The sequence below is a fragment of the Coenobita brevimanus genome, chromosome 91, assembly GCF_032717465.1.
Source record: "Coenobita brevimanus isolate Jiangsu-jjx chromosome 91, ASM3271746v2, whole genome shotgun sequence".
Classification (NCBI taxonomy): Eukaryota; Metazoa; Arthropoda; class Malacostraca; order Decapoda; family Coenobitidae; genus Coenobita; species Coenobita brevimanus.
This window is the reverse complement of record NC_137044.1, coordinates 6,617,600-6,633,333: the sequence shown is the minus strand read 5'-3', so window position 1 is coordinate 6,633,333 and position 15,734 is coordinate 6,617,600.

Here is a 15,734-nt window from a genome sequence, read left to right as displayed (position 1 = left end):
GTGTGTGTGTGTGTGTGTGTGTGTGTGTGTGTGTGTGTGTGTGTGCTAGTCTTCAAGTGAATCCTTTAAATGATTGAACTTATTTATTTCATTTACTTATTAGATCTTGACGGTACCAGACAGCTGCTTTAACCCTGGAGAGCCCTCTGGCGGTGAAGGGTTAATGAAGCCTATGTTTTACCTCATCAGGAAAAAAGAAAAAAAAAAGTTTCCCCAAACCTAAACAGAGTCAGAAGTGGTAGGTAGGACGAAACGAAAGGGACATTGTCGGGCTGAAGGGGTTAATTGTCTGGGGTTGGGGTTGTACTGATTAGCTTAAGTATGATGTACTTAGTCTATTAATATAGAAAAGCGGTTGATATTCTCTCTCTTTAGCGGATTCATTTACTTGCATATCCCTTTCAGACGCTCTCTCTCTCTCTCTCTCTCTCTCTCTCTCTCTCTCTCTCTCTCTCTCTCTCTCTCTCTCTCTCTCTCTCTTTTCCAGCACCTAGTCTTCCCAGTTCCTCTTGTGTACCAAATTTCTCTCTCTGGACAACACTTTAAATAAACGGCCAAGGTTTAGCGAATCCATATATTTGCATAAACCTCGTGTGGCCACAGTTACTTTCTGCTCAGCACGAGGCTAAAGTTATAAGGCTTTTTTTAACATTCAGTATATTATATGTACTTCTCATCTTGCCTCCTGTCAACTTTATTCAGCTTGAAAAAAAAAAAAAAAAAATGCTTCTCATATTGAAAGGGGGAAGGGTATATCTTATTCGAGTGATTCTAGATTCTACCAACATGAATAAAAATGCCTGGAACGAATATAAAATAAAAACATATATTTTCTGGCTCATGAGGATAAACTGCACCAAATCTCTTTTTAAAACAGCTCTTCAGTTTAATCACCAAAGCTGGGAGGGCCATTTACTTGCAAGTGCCGGAAGTTGCAGCACTTTTTTTTAATACTGCACGCACTTGGAAATGCAATAATTTTTAAAACTCAAGCCGAGTCTAAATATCTATGCTTGAGGGATCATTTTGTTTGCATATATTTTTTAGTTAATGACATTAGTTTGTGTACATCTTTTAGCCTCTTTACTACGATGACATGTTTTCTTCTTAAATCTTGTTATCTCGAGACGATTTTTCATCCTGGAGGACTTTTGTATCGCCTTTACTAATTCCTTCAGTGCAAGGACTTTTTCATAAATTAAAATCGTCCGGAGATAAGAAAAAAAAATTATAGCATTAAGGGGAACAGCGTGGCAATTGACTATATGGTGTCCTGTTTTGAAGTGTATATGGGTGTGAATCATTAGGCTTGTGAGGTAGGGCTGAAGGAACCAAAGGCCACTGGAGCCCGCAATAACTGTTCCTTCCAAGAGAAAAACAAAATACTGTACATGAAGTGTGAATTTATGTGTAGCTGTCTCACTGTGTACCTGTATTGTTTATAGGTCTGCTGCTTTTTTGTGCTGTTCTATTCCAAGTTTCTGTGCCTCTCCCATTTCATGTATTAATGCAAAAAAACTTTAGAATGATTGTAATGGTGACGATACTAACGATGACGATAACGATGGAGATGCTGCTGCTGATGATGATAATGATGGCGATGTTGATGATGACGATAATGATGATGGCGATGTTGATAATGATGATAATGTCGATGGAGATGTTGATGATGATGATGATGGGGATGTTGATAATGATGATAATGTCGATGGAGATGTTGATGATGATGATGATAATGACGATGGCGATGTTGATGATGATGATGATGGCGATGTTGATGATGATAATGTCGATGGCGATGTTGATGATAATGACGATGGCGATATTGATGATGATGATAAACCCCTCTCCATGAAAGGATTAGAAAGTCCCCATAAACCTCTACACTAGGGTAACGTCTTCCTTTTGCTGTACTTGCTATCCCCAGACGATCTTTATCAGTTTCGGAAAGACCCCGTATAATGGGAATATTTAAAACCAGTCTCCAGTTCACCTTTACTTCGCTGACTTCTTTATTATTCAGTGTTTACTTCCCGACACAGCAAAAGAAAGACCTCACGTAGTGGAGGAATAATTATTTAAAATTCAGTATCATTCTTAATCTTTAGGTAAATAATGTACCGTTTATATTGTGTGCAGAGGAAACTAAATACAAGTTGTGTGTGTTTGCCAACGATACATAAAAACCATACATGTTCTACTATTTTTTTTTTCTTGACTCATTTTACTTAGTCCTACATGGCCTTCAGCGACAACATTCTCCATCATGTTGGGGCTTTTCACTGAACGGTAAATAAATAATAGCAAGTAATGACCCTAATAAATAATAATAATAATAAAAAACTTGGTCTTGATAGGCACCAGGGCCTTGTTTTCCAGGCAGCGAGGCACTTGTAACTGTGAACTGGATACTGTCCTCGCCTCGGGTGTAAGGAGTGCCCGGTCAGCCTCAGCCTACGCAGGTATTCAAGCATGCAGGCAGGCAGGCAGGTAGGCAGGCAGGTAGGTAGGCAGGCATACAGTATTGGAGGTTCAGAGGCTACTGCAAGGGGAGGCAGACAAGGGTATGGGTAGAGACACAGGTTAATGGCAGGCAGATGGAAAGGTAAACAAGCAGCAGGTCAGTATGCAGGAAGGCAGGCAGGCGGTTATCGAGGTTATGAGACTATTAAAGACATAACTAGAACGACTGTTTATCATTTACAGAAGTATGGAAGTGGGATCGCATTACAAAAACCTCTCCTTCATCCTCCAGACCCTCCGCCCATAAGCCGTACGGGAAAACGAGTAGGAGAAACATGCTGGAGAACTAAAATAAAAGAAAATCTGGTCAGTAGAGAAGAGTAGAAAACCAAAAGTACTAATCATACCATAAAAGCCATACTACCATTTGTGCATTTTCCCAAGCTCTTCCTGGTTCTGCCTAAAAAAAAAAAAATAATGTGTACTGGTATCACCTTTTTCAATCTGAACTAAAACTAAATGTTCCTGAAGAGTAATCTAAGAGTTTATATATTCATTTATTGTAAGGCTCAAAAGCATTCACATCAGTCATACTCAGGTACTCCATCCAGAGCAGAGGCACTTACGAATGCATAACTTATTAAGCCAGTCTAGAAGTGGAGCGCTAATCACGTTAAGCTATCATTATCACCATTTGCAGCTCTTCTCGATGCATGTGGTTTAGATAACATCTGAGCCTGATAAATGCCTGTCTAATATGCTTTTGAGCATGTCTGAGCCGTGGCTTTCCATGCCCAATTTTGGAAGACTGCTTATTTTTTCCCATTTATATTGTTAGTGAAATTATTATACTTTTGGTGTTCAGGATTCTTTCATGTCCTGTGAACTTGAGTTGATTTTTGTGCTTCTGGATAGCGGGTACTGGGAGTTAATATTCATTTAATTTTGTATTGGAAAGCACAACTTAGTCAATCTGTTTTCATGTGACGGAACTGGTGCACTTTCAAGACTTGAATGCGAAATTGTGATTGCTAGAAATTCAGCGGGCCTTACTTGTGAGGTGGAAATGAGTCTCCTTTGGTACTAGTTAAGTCAGCCATCAATTTGACTACACTTGATCATCACACGACCTGAAATGAGTTAGGCATATTTGTCAGGCTAGAAAAAACGCACAACAGTTTATTTTTTTATACAGTCTGTTGCTCCCACATCCGTTTCCAGTCATCGCTTGGATAAGGAACATAAATTATGCCCTCTCAGCATTTCATCATTTCCTTTGTTATGAAGAGAAGGAAGCATCATTGCTGCCCTACATAGCGCTGCTTCTCATGTTTTTATTTTATTATTTTCTTGGTGAGAGGTAAACATCTGCACTGCATATTCTGCGTGTGGCCGTGCATGATGTTTATGAAGTTTAAGCAGACAGGCAGAGATACAGATAAGCAGACTGATAAAGAAGTCCACGGGAAGGGAAGTGGATAGGGACAAAAGTAGGTGGAGAGGGAATGGGGACAAGTTGTGAGGGAAGAAGGCCAGGTGTGGAGGAGGCAGGGAGAGGAAGAGAAACGGTAGGTGGAGAGGAAAGGAGAAATGTGGAGAGGGACAGAAACAGGTGGAGAAGGAGGGATGCAAGTGGAGAGGGAGGGAAGCAGATGTAGCGAGAGGGAGACAGGCAGGTGGAAAAGGAAGGAAGCAGGTAGAGATGGAGGGAAGGACGTGGAGAGGGAGAGAAGCAGGTGGAGAGGGAGAGAAGCAGATGGAGAGAGAGAGAGAGAGAGAGAGAGAGAGAGAGAACCAGGCTAAGGGAAAGAGGGGGAGTAGGGATGTGGAGGGAGATGGGGAAAGTAGGCTGGTAGAGAGAGTGGGAAGGAGCCAAATAGAGAGAGAAGCAAGCAAACAGATGGAGAGAGAGGGAAGCAGGTGGAGAGTAAGGTAAGGAGATGGAGAGGGAAGAAAGGAGGTGGAGAGGGAGCAAACAGACAAGTGGAGAGGGAAGGAGGGAGGAGAGATGGAGGGAGGCAAAGGGAGAGGAGAGATGGAGGGAGGCATGGGGAAAAGAGAGATGAAGGGAGGCAAGGGGAGAGGAGAGATGAAGGGAGGCAAGGGGAGAGGAGAGATGGAGGGAGACAAATGGAGAAGGAAGAAAGCAGGCAGATGAAGAAGGGAAGGAGGGAGAAAATGTGGAAAAAATGCGATGATAAGAAGCAGGTGGAGAAAGTGGAAGGCAGGTAGGCAGGTGGAGAATATACCGAAGGGATAATTAAAGTCGAGATCTTGAAGGTGGAGGAGCATACTAAGAGAGGGAGGTGGAGGGACAGGCATGATAAAAGAGTGGAGGAGCAGGTGTGGTGAAGAAGGTGGAGGGAAGAGGAAGCTGCAAAGAAAGGTGGAAGTGTTTGTGAGATGGTGGAGGAGGATGTGCAGGTGAAGCGTAGAGGCAGGTGAGGTGGAGGGGCAGTTGAGTTGAGGTGCAGGTGAGGTTGAGGAGCAGGTGAGTGGAGAGGCAGGTGAGGTGGAGGGGCAGGTGAGGTGAAGGGGCAGGTGATGTGGAGCAACAAATGATGTGTTCGGGCAAGTGAGGTGAAGGTGCAGGTGAGGTGGAGGAGCAGGCGAGGTGGAAGGACAGATGAGGTGGAGGGGTAAGTGACGTAGGGAATATGATAGAGAAGCCGAGGTGATGAAGAAAAGGTGGAAAAACATGCGAAATGGAGAGGATGATGAGGAAGACGAGGTAAAGACAAAGTGGAGGAACAAATGGAAAAGATAGGCAGAGGTGTAGGTAGGTAAAGGTTAATCCATTTAGCCCAAGAATGTCTGTATTGTATTATTATGTCTCTGAGGACGATTTTATTAACTTCAAAAAAGATCTGTGACTGAAAGACTAAAAACACGTACGAAAGGTCTCTCCTAAAACTGACTAAAATCGTAAGGTGAGAGCAAGGAGAAAACACTAAAGACATCGACATACTGAACGGGTCAAGGAACGGACATGATGAAAATGGTGAGAATATAGTAAAGATGAAAAAAGTCGAGAAAAAAAAAAATGAAGGAAATGAAAAGAAGGTGGAAACTATGTAAGTGAATAAGTTGGTGGTACGATGAAGAGGAAACGGAAAAAACGATTACGTGGAGAGATATGTCGAGTTATAGGCAAGGGGAAGAAGTTATTAGAGAAACTATTTAGGTGAGAATGGAGGTGGAAATGAAGATGATAAAAATTGGAGGAGGTAAAATTCAGGTGGAGAGAAAAGTGGAGGCATAGGTGAGTGAAGAAAGTGGAAATGAGGCAAGAAGGTAGGCAGGGATGAAGAGAAAAATAGAGAGGAGAGATAGAAAGACTTGAGGAAGGTGGAGAAGGGCTGAAGCGAAACGTGAAGAGGAAAGCAATGAGGTGGAGAGAAAGGTGGAGGCGTAAGTAAAAATGGACAAGGTGGAGGAACAGGTAGACATTAAGCAGACAAGCAGGTGAGGGTCCATGCACTAGGGCGGACCCTAAGTGATGCAAATACCTCTACCCCGGATGTGAGCATCTTTTACACGAGATCCCCCTGCTTGCTGTTGATTAATGGACAGGTATAAAAAACGGGAACTAATTGCTTTACAGACCAGTTTTAATGTCCGCCTTGCCTTGTGCCTAATACTGCTTTAACCCCATTCCTCCCACGTACGCTGTTTATTATTATTATTATTATTATTATTATTATTATTATCATTATTTTTATTATTATCCAAATTTGGACCATTCCCTCGTTCCACCAACTGATGTTTCTGTCCTACACTGACAACTTTCTCTCGACTGCGCTTTCTTGACTGTCCACCTTTAGACAGTCTGACTCTTCGTTCTTTCCTCTAATCGATGTTCCTCTCCTCCACTGACCACTATTTTCCTCAGACTCGTCCCCTCCTTAACTATCCACTTTTTGGCTGAATATTGACATCCTCAGTGACTATTTGACTATTTCGTCGTTCCGCTGACTGAGGCTTATCTCTTCTGCTGACTGCTGTCTTCCTCCAACTCACATCTCATTGACTATCCACCCTCGATGGCTGTTTCACTATTCCTCCCCCCCACTGACCGTCCCTCACTGACTGTCTCATCTCATCTTCATCTTTCCGTCTATCACCAATTTCCCTGCAGATCTTCCTCCGCTCCACTGACTTTTACTTACGGACTGTTCTTTCCCTCCACCCCAACCTCACTGACTATCCCCATTGTGGATCGTCTGACAATTTTATATCACCACATACCACTTCCCCTTCCCCGAGTAGCCCTCAGTGACCATCTGAATTTTACCTCTTCCCCTCCATCCCCCTTCAACAACTGTATGGTACTGGAGAGGGGCGCCTTCTCGCGGTGGCATGATATAACTGGGTGGATCCACTCCCTGGGTATTTAGACCTCCCTAATTTCCTCCTTGACCCCAGTAAGGAGGATGTTGGACTGTAAGAGGAGGACAGTTCATCCAGCAGTCCACCGGGTTCACGTTCAGATAAAATTGTTACTAAGTACCCACCTGTCTGACTAGGCTACTTCTCTTTGCTATTAGGCAACAAATTATAATTCTTCATTACTGTTTTTGCTTAAGGGGGGATGAGAAAAGATAGTGAAGGTGGCCATAATGTGATAATAGAAAGAAGTTAAGAAAAGAGAAGGAAAACGTATAATGGGAGAGGTGTAGAGGGGAGAAAGAGAAGAAAGGCAAAGGGAAAGGGAGGAAAGCATGAACGGGTATGCAGAGGAACAAAAGAGGATTTGGGTGAAAGAGAGCGAGTGTGAAGAGCGTGGAGGGGAACGAGGAGGTGGATGAGTAGGGAGGAACTGTGGGTGTGGAGGGAAAGGGAGCAAGAGGGTGTGGAAATGGGGGGGGGGCGGTAGAAGGGTGTGGGTGAGCGTGGAGGAAGGGATAAAGGGATATAGGGGACCGTGGAGGGAGGTGGAGAAAGCTGTGGGAGACAGTCTAAAAGAGTGGGGAAAGAGAATGGGAGAGCGGGGAGGAAGGGGAGACTGGGGTGCGGAAGAGGATGGAGGGGGGGGGGACAGGGGTGAGGGAGCATGGATGGAGGGGAGAGAAGGAAGAGGGGAGAGTAGTGGGAGGGGAAGGGAGTGTAGTGTGGAGGAAGGGAAGACGGGTGTAATAAACTCGACGGGAGGAATAAGAGAAAAGAAAGAGAAGGAAGGGAGGCGGATGAGTGAACATAAAAAGAAGGGGAACGAAGACAAGAAAAATAAAGGATGAAGGTGTGAAGGCAGGTGATAAATGAATGGCAAGAGAAGAGGACAGTGATGGAAGAGATGGATTTGGTGGTTAGGGGGGACAGGGAAGGAGGCTGCCGTAAAAGAAAAGGTGAGACGGAGAGGTATGAGGAAAGAGATTATATAAGGGATGATTGAAGGAAGTTGCAATATGCTGAAGAGAGGAAAAAGATGAGGAGAAAAGAATAAAGAGGCAGAGGAGCAAAAAATAAAAAGTGAGGGGTAGGAAAGAAAAAATAAAAATGAAGAGGGGTGGCGGAAAAATCGAGAAGAAAAGTAGAAAGGGGAGAGGGAGGCGAAAAGGAACAGGAGCAGGAGAGAAGAAAGGGGAAACTGTAAGAGGAGGAAGAGAATAAAGACAAGAGAAAAGAGAAAGAAGAGGGAGAGGGAAAAGAAAATCGAAGGTAGATGAGAAACAGAATGAGAAAAGAAGGAAGGAACGATAAAAGAGGAATATAGGAGGAGAAACGGGAAGAGGAAACTGGAATGGGCAGTAAACGAAGAGAAAACAACAAAGGTAGAAGAAGAAGGTACTTCAGGATTTTTTTTGCTGACGACAAGCAAGTAAAATAATCAAATCTTTACTATGAACCGCATTTAACATCTTATGCCTGAAGACGTCTTTTATTTATTTATTTTTTTTTTTTACCAGTTCTTGCTCTATCCAGGCATTTTAATTCTGCTTACAAGAGACTTTTCGAAATGGAGGGATTTCATGTAGCCTTCATTAACTCCTTCCCTAACAGAGGTCTTCCCAAAGTTTTAAAACTTGGTATAGTGATCTTAGAAATAATATATACCGTACTTGTAATGACGAGGCCAGTAATTTGGCCATCACACAATTTCGTAATCATCATCATCATCATCATCATCATCATAAATCTATTTCCCTTTGAAGGCTGAGGTATGTGAAGGGTTTCATTAAAGACATATATGACCAGGTTCTCAGGAAAAAAAAAAATAGAAGACCGTAAACCAGAATCGTGCATTTCCATAACAAGCCAGACCTAAAATTATTGATGGGACTGGAAGCTGTGTGTTTACATTAGACGTGTTATTTGTTATTCTAGGCAGCCTTGGTTTCTCTTGTGTTTAGTTTTGTGTGTGTGTGTGTGTGTGTGTGTGTGTGTGTGTGTGTGTGTGTGTGTGTGTGTGTGTGTGTGTGTGTGTGTGTGTGTGTTGGAAGCTTGTTTTCTGTATGTGAATGTATGTGTATATATCGTGAAGGTGTGCTTGGCTATGTACGTATGTATATACTGTATGTAGGTATCGGGAGTGAGTTTGTCTCATTATGTGTATCAGTGTATATGTAAGTACAGTGTGTATATTTCTCTATATGTGTTTATGTGTATCTATGTATATGTGCATGTATGGTAAGGATGTGTTTCAGTTTTATGTGTATGGATGTGTGTACGTAGCGAGGTGGTGTGTACAAGCTTAGGTGTGTGGGGAGGGGAGGAGAGAAGGTGTTGGTATGCGCACTGGGGCCTGACAAATGGAGTGTTGCACCCGGCGAGAGCTTTAAGGAGTCGACCAGAATGAATCCTAAGTGAGGCGGAATGGCCAAAAGGCGATCGTGCGTGTGGCTGATGCTGTTACCCCATTGATTATACCCAGTGTCTTTAGTTGGCTTTATTTCCTTTAATGTTTCTTTGAAGGAGTTACTAATTTAACCGGCTGTCTTTGCTTTTCTTGGTGTTCTTTTTGTTATCCCATTGAATATACCCAGTGTCTTTATTTTGCTTTATTTTTCTTTAATGTTTTCTTGAAGGGATTATTAACTTTACCGGTTGTCTTTACAGTTCATAATTTTCTGTAATGTTTTCTTAATGGAAGTACTAATTTCCTAAAGTATTATCTTGCTGTTAGCCCTTGCCTATACTCACTGTCTATATTTTTCTTTATTTTCTATATTGTTTCTTTGCTGAGTTAGTATTCATCTTCATAATTCTTTTTAAATTTATCTTGATCCTAGGCCATTGCTTATTGGGAGTGCCTTTCCTTGCATTTTTTTTTTTTTTTTTTTTTTTGTGCTTTCTTAATGGAGGCAGAACTTTTCTTCTGTGTTGTTTTGCTCTGAGCCCATTGATTAAACGAACTCTCTCACTTTTCTCAAAATTTCCTTAATGTTTTCTTAATTTAGGTACTTGTTCATTTAATTTGTTTCAGTGTGTTCTTAGCTTAATTACGTTTTTCCTAACTTACCCACTTTTCTTCCTCATGTTTTTGTGTGTTTTCATCCCTTAGTGAATTATTGTTTGCGTTCACTGCTTTTGCACCCCATTCTGTTAACATTCTCTTGACCTCCTCTTCTTTTTCTTAGCCTGTTAACTCCCTTTTCATGGCCTTTCTTTACTTTATCCTTGCTTTATAACAGCTCCTATGACAGATCTACTTTTCAGATTCGTAATAAGAGCTGGAATTATAGAGTGGTAGGAGATATGTGTACATGATGCTGTTCTTTGTATTGTACGATTCCCTTTTTGTTTCCCTCTTTCTCATATTATGCTTGATGACCAAAGTAGATGTGTATTTAGAATTACAAGGGAACTGATAATAAAGACTGTGTTCATGTAAGTGTGTATCTCCGTGTGTATGTGCATGTTTATGTGTATGTGAGTGTGCATGCTATGTGCGTGAATATGTGATGTATGTGAGTGGGTGAATGAGTAGTAGTGTATATGTGTGTGTGTGTGTGTGTGTGTGTGTGTGTGTGTGTGTGTGTGTGTGTGTGTGTGTGTGTGTGAGAGAGAGAGAGAGAGAGAGAGAGAGAGAGAGAGAGAGAGAGAGATTATGCAGAAATAAGGAACCAAAATAGTCTTCCTGCAAACATTCGCTTTTAATAAGGAAAATGTAACAAGAACCCGAAACTCAACATCTGTTCTTTCGGCATGTCTGGCACACCGCGCTTGAAGGATAGGTTCTAAGTAAAGGCGAAGACAGACTGAAAAAGACTTTAGAGTTGGTTTGCTGTAAATGAAAACGAGAAGAATACCTGTTAAATCAGGCATCAGGGAATTCAGTAGGAAGCAGTTCATTAATTCTTTTTATCAAAATGTAAACTTTAATTTTCATTATCTTAGTACTTCTTTGAGGAGTGCAGGAGGGCCAAAGGATAGGTTCAGATCATTTAAGCTGTAGGAGATCACCCTGCTTCCCTGGCAATGATTAATAGTAGAAAAACACTGGCCACCTCTTGCATTTCACTACATGAACTAAAACTATATATGAGTTGAGAAGATCAGTTTCCCATGCATACTTGACTAACAACCTGTCATGGAAATCACCCAAAATGATGAGAGCTTACCAACAAAAAAGGAAAGGACAGAGGAAGCAGCACACGGTGAGGACGTGAATTTCAGGAGCAACAAGTGTTGGAACTTACCACAGTATGCGCTGGCAGTATTTTGTAGGTAGGGTGCAACCACAAACTTACACAAGCGTGACTGAATAGAGAAGCAACCAAACGTTCCCCGAGAATGAGACTTGCAAACGTCGCTTCAACATACTGAGGTAAAGGCTTTGGGTCCTATTATTATTCACGTGGGAGATTTCCTAGCACTTTTTTCAGAGCGATGAATTTTGTATTATGACACCTTAATATTTTCTTATATACTGTGGATTAAAACCATGCTTATATTAATTCCGTTACTCCTGGGACATAATTTCTTCGATATTCTTCAATCAGATTATGTAATTTAGGAAAGCCTCCTAAGGGAGAAGTTAATAAAGGCTATAGGTAACTCCTCTAGTTCGAAAAACCTGTCCGGAAGTTAATAAAATCACTTGAAATTAAACATAAACTAAGAAAAATATTTTACTAGATAGAAGCGATTAAAAATCTAAAAATCGAGATAATAAGAATTAGTGTGCCAAAAAATCGCTAAGGAAGAGGTGCTACGAAGTCTCCTATTCCAGCGACAACACAGGTGCATGTCCGAAGGTTGTGGCTGTTCTGAGACCTGTGCAATTCTTGGTGTGTCCGTCTATATTCTGCTTGGGTTCATGTCTCCATTCATCAACGATCGAGTGAAAGTTTATGCCCAATCAGTTGCCGGGAATATTTAGGTATGCAAAATCACACCGTTCTGCCCCTGCCTCTGTGACTGGACTTGGAAAGAACCTCATTTTTGGAAGGCGGTGCTGGCGGTATCTTTTCATCAACCTGTGACGAGCCTTGAAATATGCTGTTTCTTTTAACTATCTTGTGACGTGGTTAGTAATATCGAATTCCTTTTAAATTCATGTGACGTTCATTTTCTTTCGTTTGGTATCCTTCTGTATGATTTGCTATGATTTTTTTTTTTTTTTCAATATCTGTCTACCTGCTTATAATATGAGGCTTTTTCATTGTCTTGTCACGTGATTTACAGATTCTCTTCATTTGCATAATCGTGTGGCGTGGTATCTTTTCATTATCAAGTGATGTGGCCTGTAGGATACTGTTCCTTTATCCTTTTATTTTGCACCCGCTCTGTAGTTTGTAATAGCGTTCACTGATTTTTTTTTTTTTCAACGTCCTCGGGTTTTGTATCCAATCTTATATTGTCATCATCATTATCATGTGTCGTGATTATTTTCATTTAATGTTTCGGGTATCTTTGATCGCTGATAATATTTAGTAAGGAAGTGAGACTGAAGGAAAGCAACACCATTTTGTTCCCTCTAACACCTCCTCTATCCACCAACTCTTGCTTTCCGTTTCAGATTCCTCTCCACTCCTTCCTTTGCTTTCAGCTCGTGCTCTCTCCTCCATTGTAGCCCTTCCTCTCCCTAGCAGTTCCTCTTATCCTCTTGCATTCAGACTTTTCTCTTTTCCTGTCATCCACCGCTTCTTATCCTCTCCCATAAAATACTTCTCTTCTCCTCAAGCCTCCTCAACCCATCCTTTCCTTCCTCACTATGTCTCATATCCCCAAGAGATCCTCCCTTCCCATTCAAACCCCCTTCCCTTCCCATTCCCTTCCCTTCCCATCTCTTCCTTTCCCCAAATCGTCATCTGGCCTCCCCATCCCTAAAGTTCGTTCTTTAGTAGCAGTGGTTGCTCATCTGAATGTGAATCTAGTGGACTGTTGACTAAAGTTACCCTCATCCAGCACCATCATCCTGCTTTCAGGAGATGTGGAGGGATTTGGGGAATGTTTGTACAATCGGGCACGGGAGCCGACCTCTTGTATCTGTGCCACCGCAAGAAGACGTCCCTCTCCAGCATCCACTCTCCTTGTGAATCCCTCCAGTCAGAGGATGTGTCTTGGTAACTTCCAATGATTCCAATCAGTTTAAGAGGGACTTTTTGGCGTGGATTAGATATTGTCCTTATTAACCCCTACAGTAAGAGAGGTCTTTCCCAAGATGAATAATATCGTCCGAAGATGGCAAGAATAAAGCAGAATAAGACGTCATCGTAGGGAAGATGTTAAGTTTTCATCGATCGTATGACACTCGGTTCATATATATAGCTGTGGACAGTTACAGTATATTGCCCACATTTGAGTAGAGCAATTATGAAACTCTTCTACATAGTTCCGAAAAAGAATAATACCAACTCCGAACATTGCAATACTGATTTCGAAAGTCATGGGTTACTGTCTCGTTGTTTATTGTAGTGCAGCGAATGAATATATGTGCTCGCAATTGTACAGACTACCTCAAACCATTCTCCTTGTTTTTTATTATTTTGGTCCCATGCTCATGGACTGCAGGCTGAAGCTGCCCTTCTGCAATCCACCACTTTTTTTTTTTTCTTCAGGGGATAGGGAGGGAGCTGAAGGATGTCTGTATAACAGGACCACACAGCCGCCCGATAATATTGGTGCAGCCACGTGAAGGCATTTCTCTCTAGCACTGGAACATTCTCCTAGCTACATCTTACGTATAGTCTACTTCTGGCGGCCACTAAGATAAAATGTAGTGACGTATTTCTTCGGCTGACTCTTTTTAGTACATCACGCTCCCTTCGACCTGAGTCCCGCGTGATTAATGCCTGTGTAAATTGAAACCCTCGACCCAGATATTATCAGTGTTCAAAGGCGCGTGTACGCTGTGTAATCAAATGAGGCCTTTATTTGTTGTTATACCAGGTGATATAAGGTTTTGTCTTTCGACTCAATGGATTTGTTTCATCTGATGGGACTGAGACACTCACACAAGTTGAATTATAAGCGGTGGTTGCTTGAAATTCGATGACCTTTAACAGGAATTAGTCTCTTCGGTTGCTAACCAACCTGACCCTCCACTCTGACTCAGTTTGGTATCAACTGAGTTGAAAATGTTCAGGGATATTGGTCAGGTAACTAAAAAGGATATATTTTGCTCCTTCCACACTTTTCAGTGTGGAAGGAGCAAAACATATATAACAGAAGGTTCTTATACGGGTTAAGCATGGGCTTTGGCGACAATGCCTTCATGTATTAGAAATCATTGATTTTCCTTAACCTAGTTTCTAGGTAAGTTCGATGCCTCTTTATTTTCCAAGCGGAGAGTACACTGTGATGAGCAAGCTACATGCAGAATATATACCAGTCGTATGGATATGACTACTCGGCCTTAACTCTGCTTAACCTCAATATAATCATATGACATCAGCTTTAATACAGTACCATAGTTGTCCCGACTGTGAGGAAGTAATGGGTAGTCTAAACAGTATTAAGACCCAAGATCCTAGGACTCAATCCCATAAAAAAGAAAAGAAAAATATGACGTTCACTAGGAACATTGTATAATACCTACCATGAGAGGGTTAAAGGCTAAATATTCTTTCCCCACAACACTTTCACTCGTACCCCGTGTCAGTCAGTTTCTTTTCTTTCCCATATAAGTCTGTGGGTTAGTAAGTCACAACAATACAAAGCGCACCGTCAGGCTGTGTGATATCCGGCAAAATTTTAATAATTTCTTTAACTTTCTGCTTCTGGCGAGCATCGTACAAATGGTTGCACTCTCATGGTGTGAAGATTTCTTGACGCATATTCCACAGCGATTTATTTTGCGTGTTACAACTTCAGTTCCTCTTTCATACTTTTAATACAAACTATGCCGAGATAAATAGTATAAACAGTATACAAGGAGATAAGGTATATTATTAAAATTAGATCGCTAAGGAAGAAGTGCTACGAATTTTTAACATGCCAGTGATATTCCGGTCCAATGTCAGACGTTCTTTCATAAATCAGGCTCCTTATTTTACATACATTAAGAACTGAAAGCAATATACTGTAACAAGTAAGTTTTCTGTCGTCTTCCGTTTGCTGTATTTATGACCTATGTATAATCAGTGTCTTCCTGGAAAAGTCAGGTAATCAAAGCTTATGCGAGAATGATGTGATCCCTTGCTTCCCAGGTACCATCCACCACACTATCACGGCACTAGGTAGGTTATGTGGAGAGAAGGGGACAGCCATTAGACTCTCTCTCTCTCTCTCTCTCTCTCTCACACACACACACACACACACACACACACACACACACACACACACACACACACACACACACACACACACACACACACACACACACACACACACACACACACACACACACACACACACACACACACACACACACACACACACACACACACACACACACACACACACACACACACACACACACCTCTTGTCAGTTTTATTAGTTTTGTTATTCCTGTTATGTATATTATAATACTGTTCACATTTTTCGTAATATTAAGTCTGCATTCTTTTTGCAGGTACGTCTTGATCGTCCTTTCCTGTACCACAGATGTAAGTAAAACGTATCCTTATCTTAGATGCAGTTATGTACACCTTGGAACACAATTACAGATATAGACTGAATTCATTACCTTATAACAAAGAGCAAGACAGTGAGCAGTTACTTTTGAAACACAGTGATTGGGATCATCTGAGCCTAGCGCACTTTATCAGAATATTGTGTAAGAGTTCCATAAATGTTCGACTAAAAATGATGCAGTATTGTTGTTAGTAGCTGCCCACACTATCAATAATGTGTCATGCTGAAGGAGTATGATGGTATCCTAAAT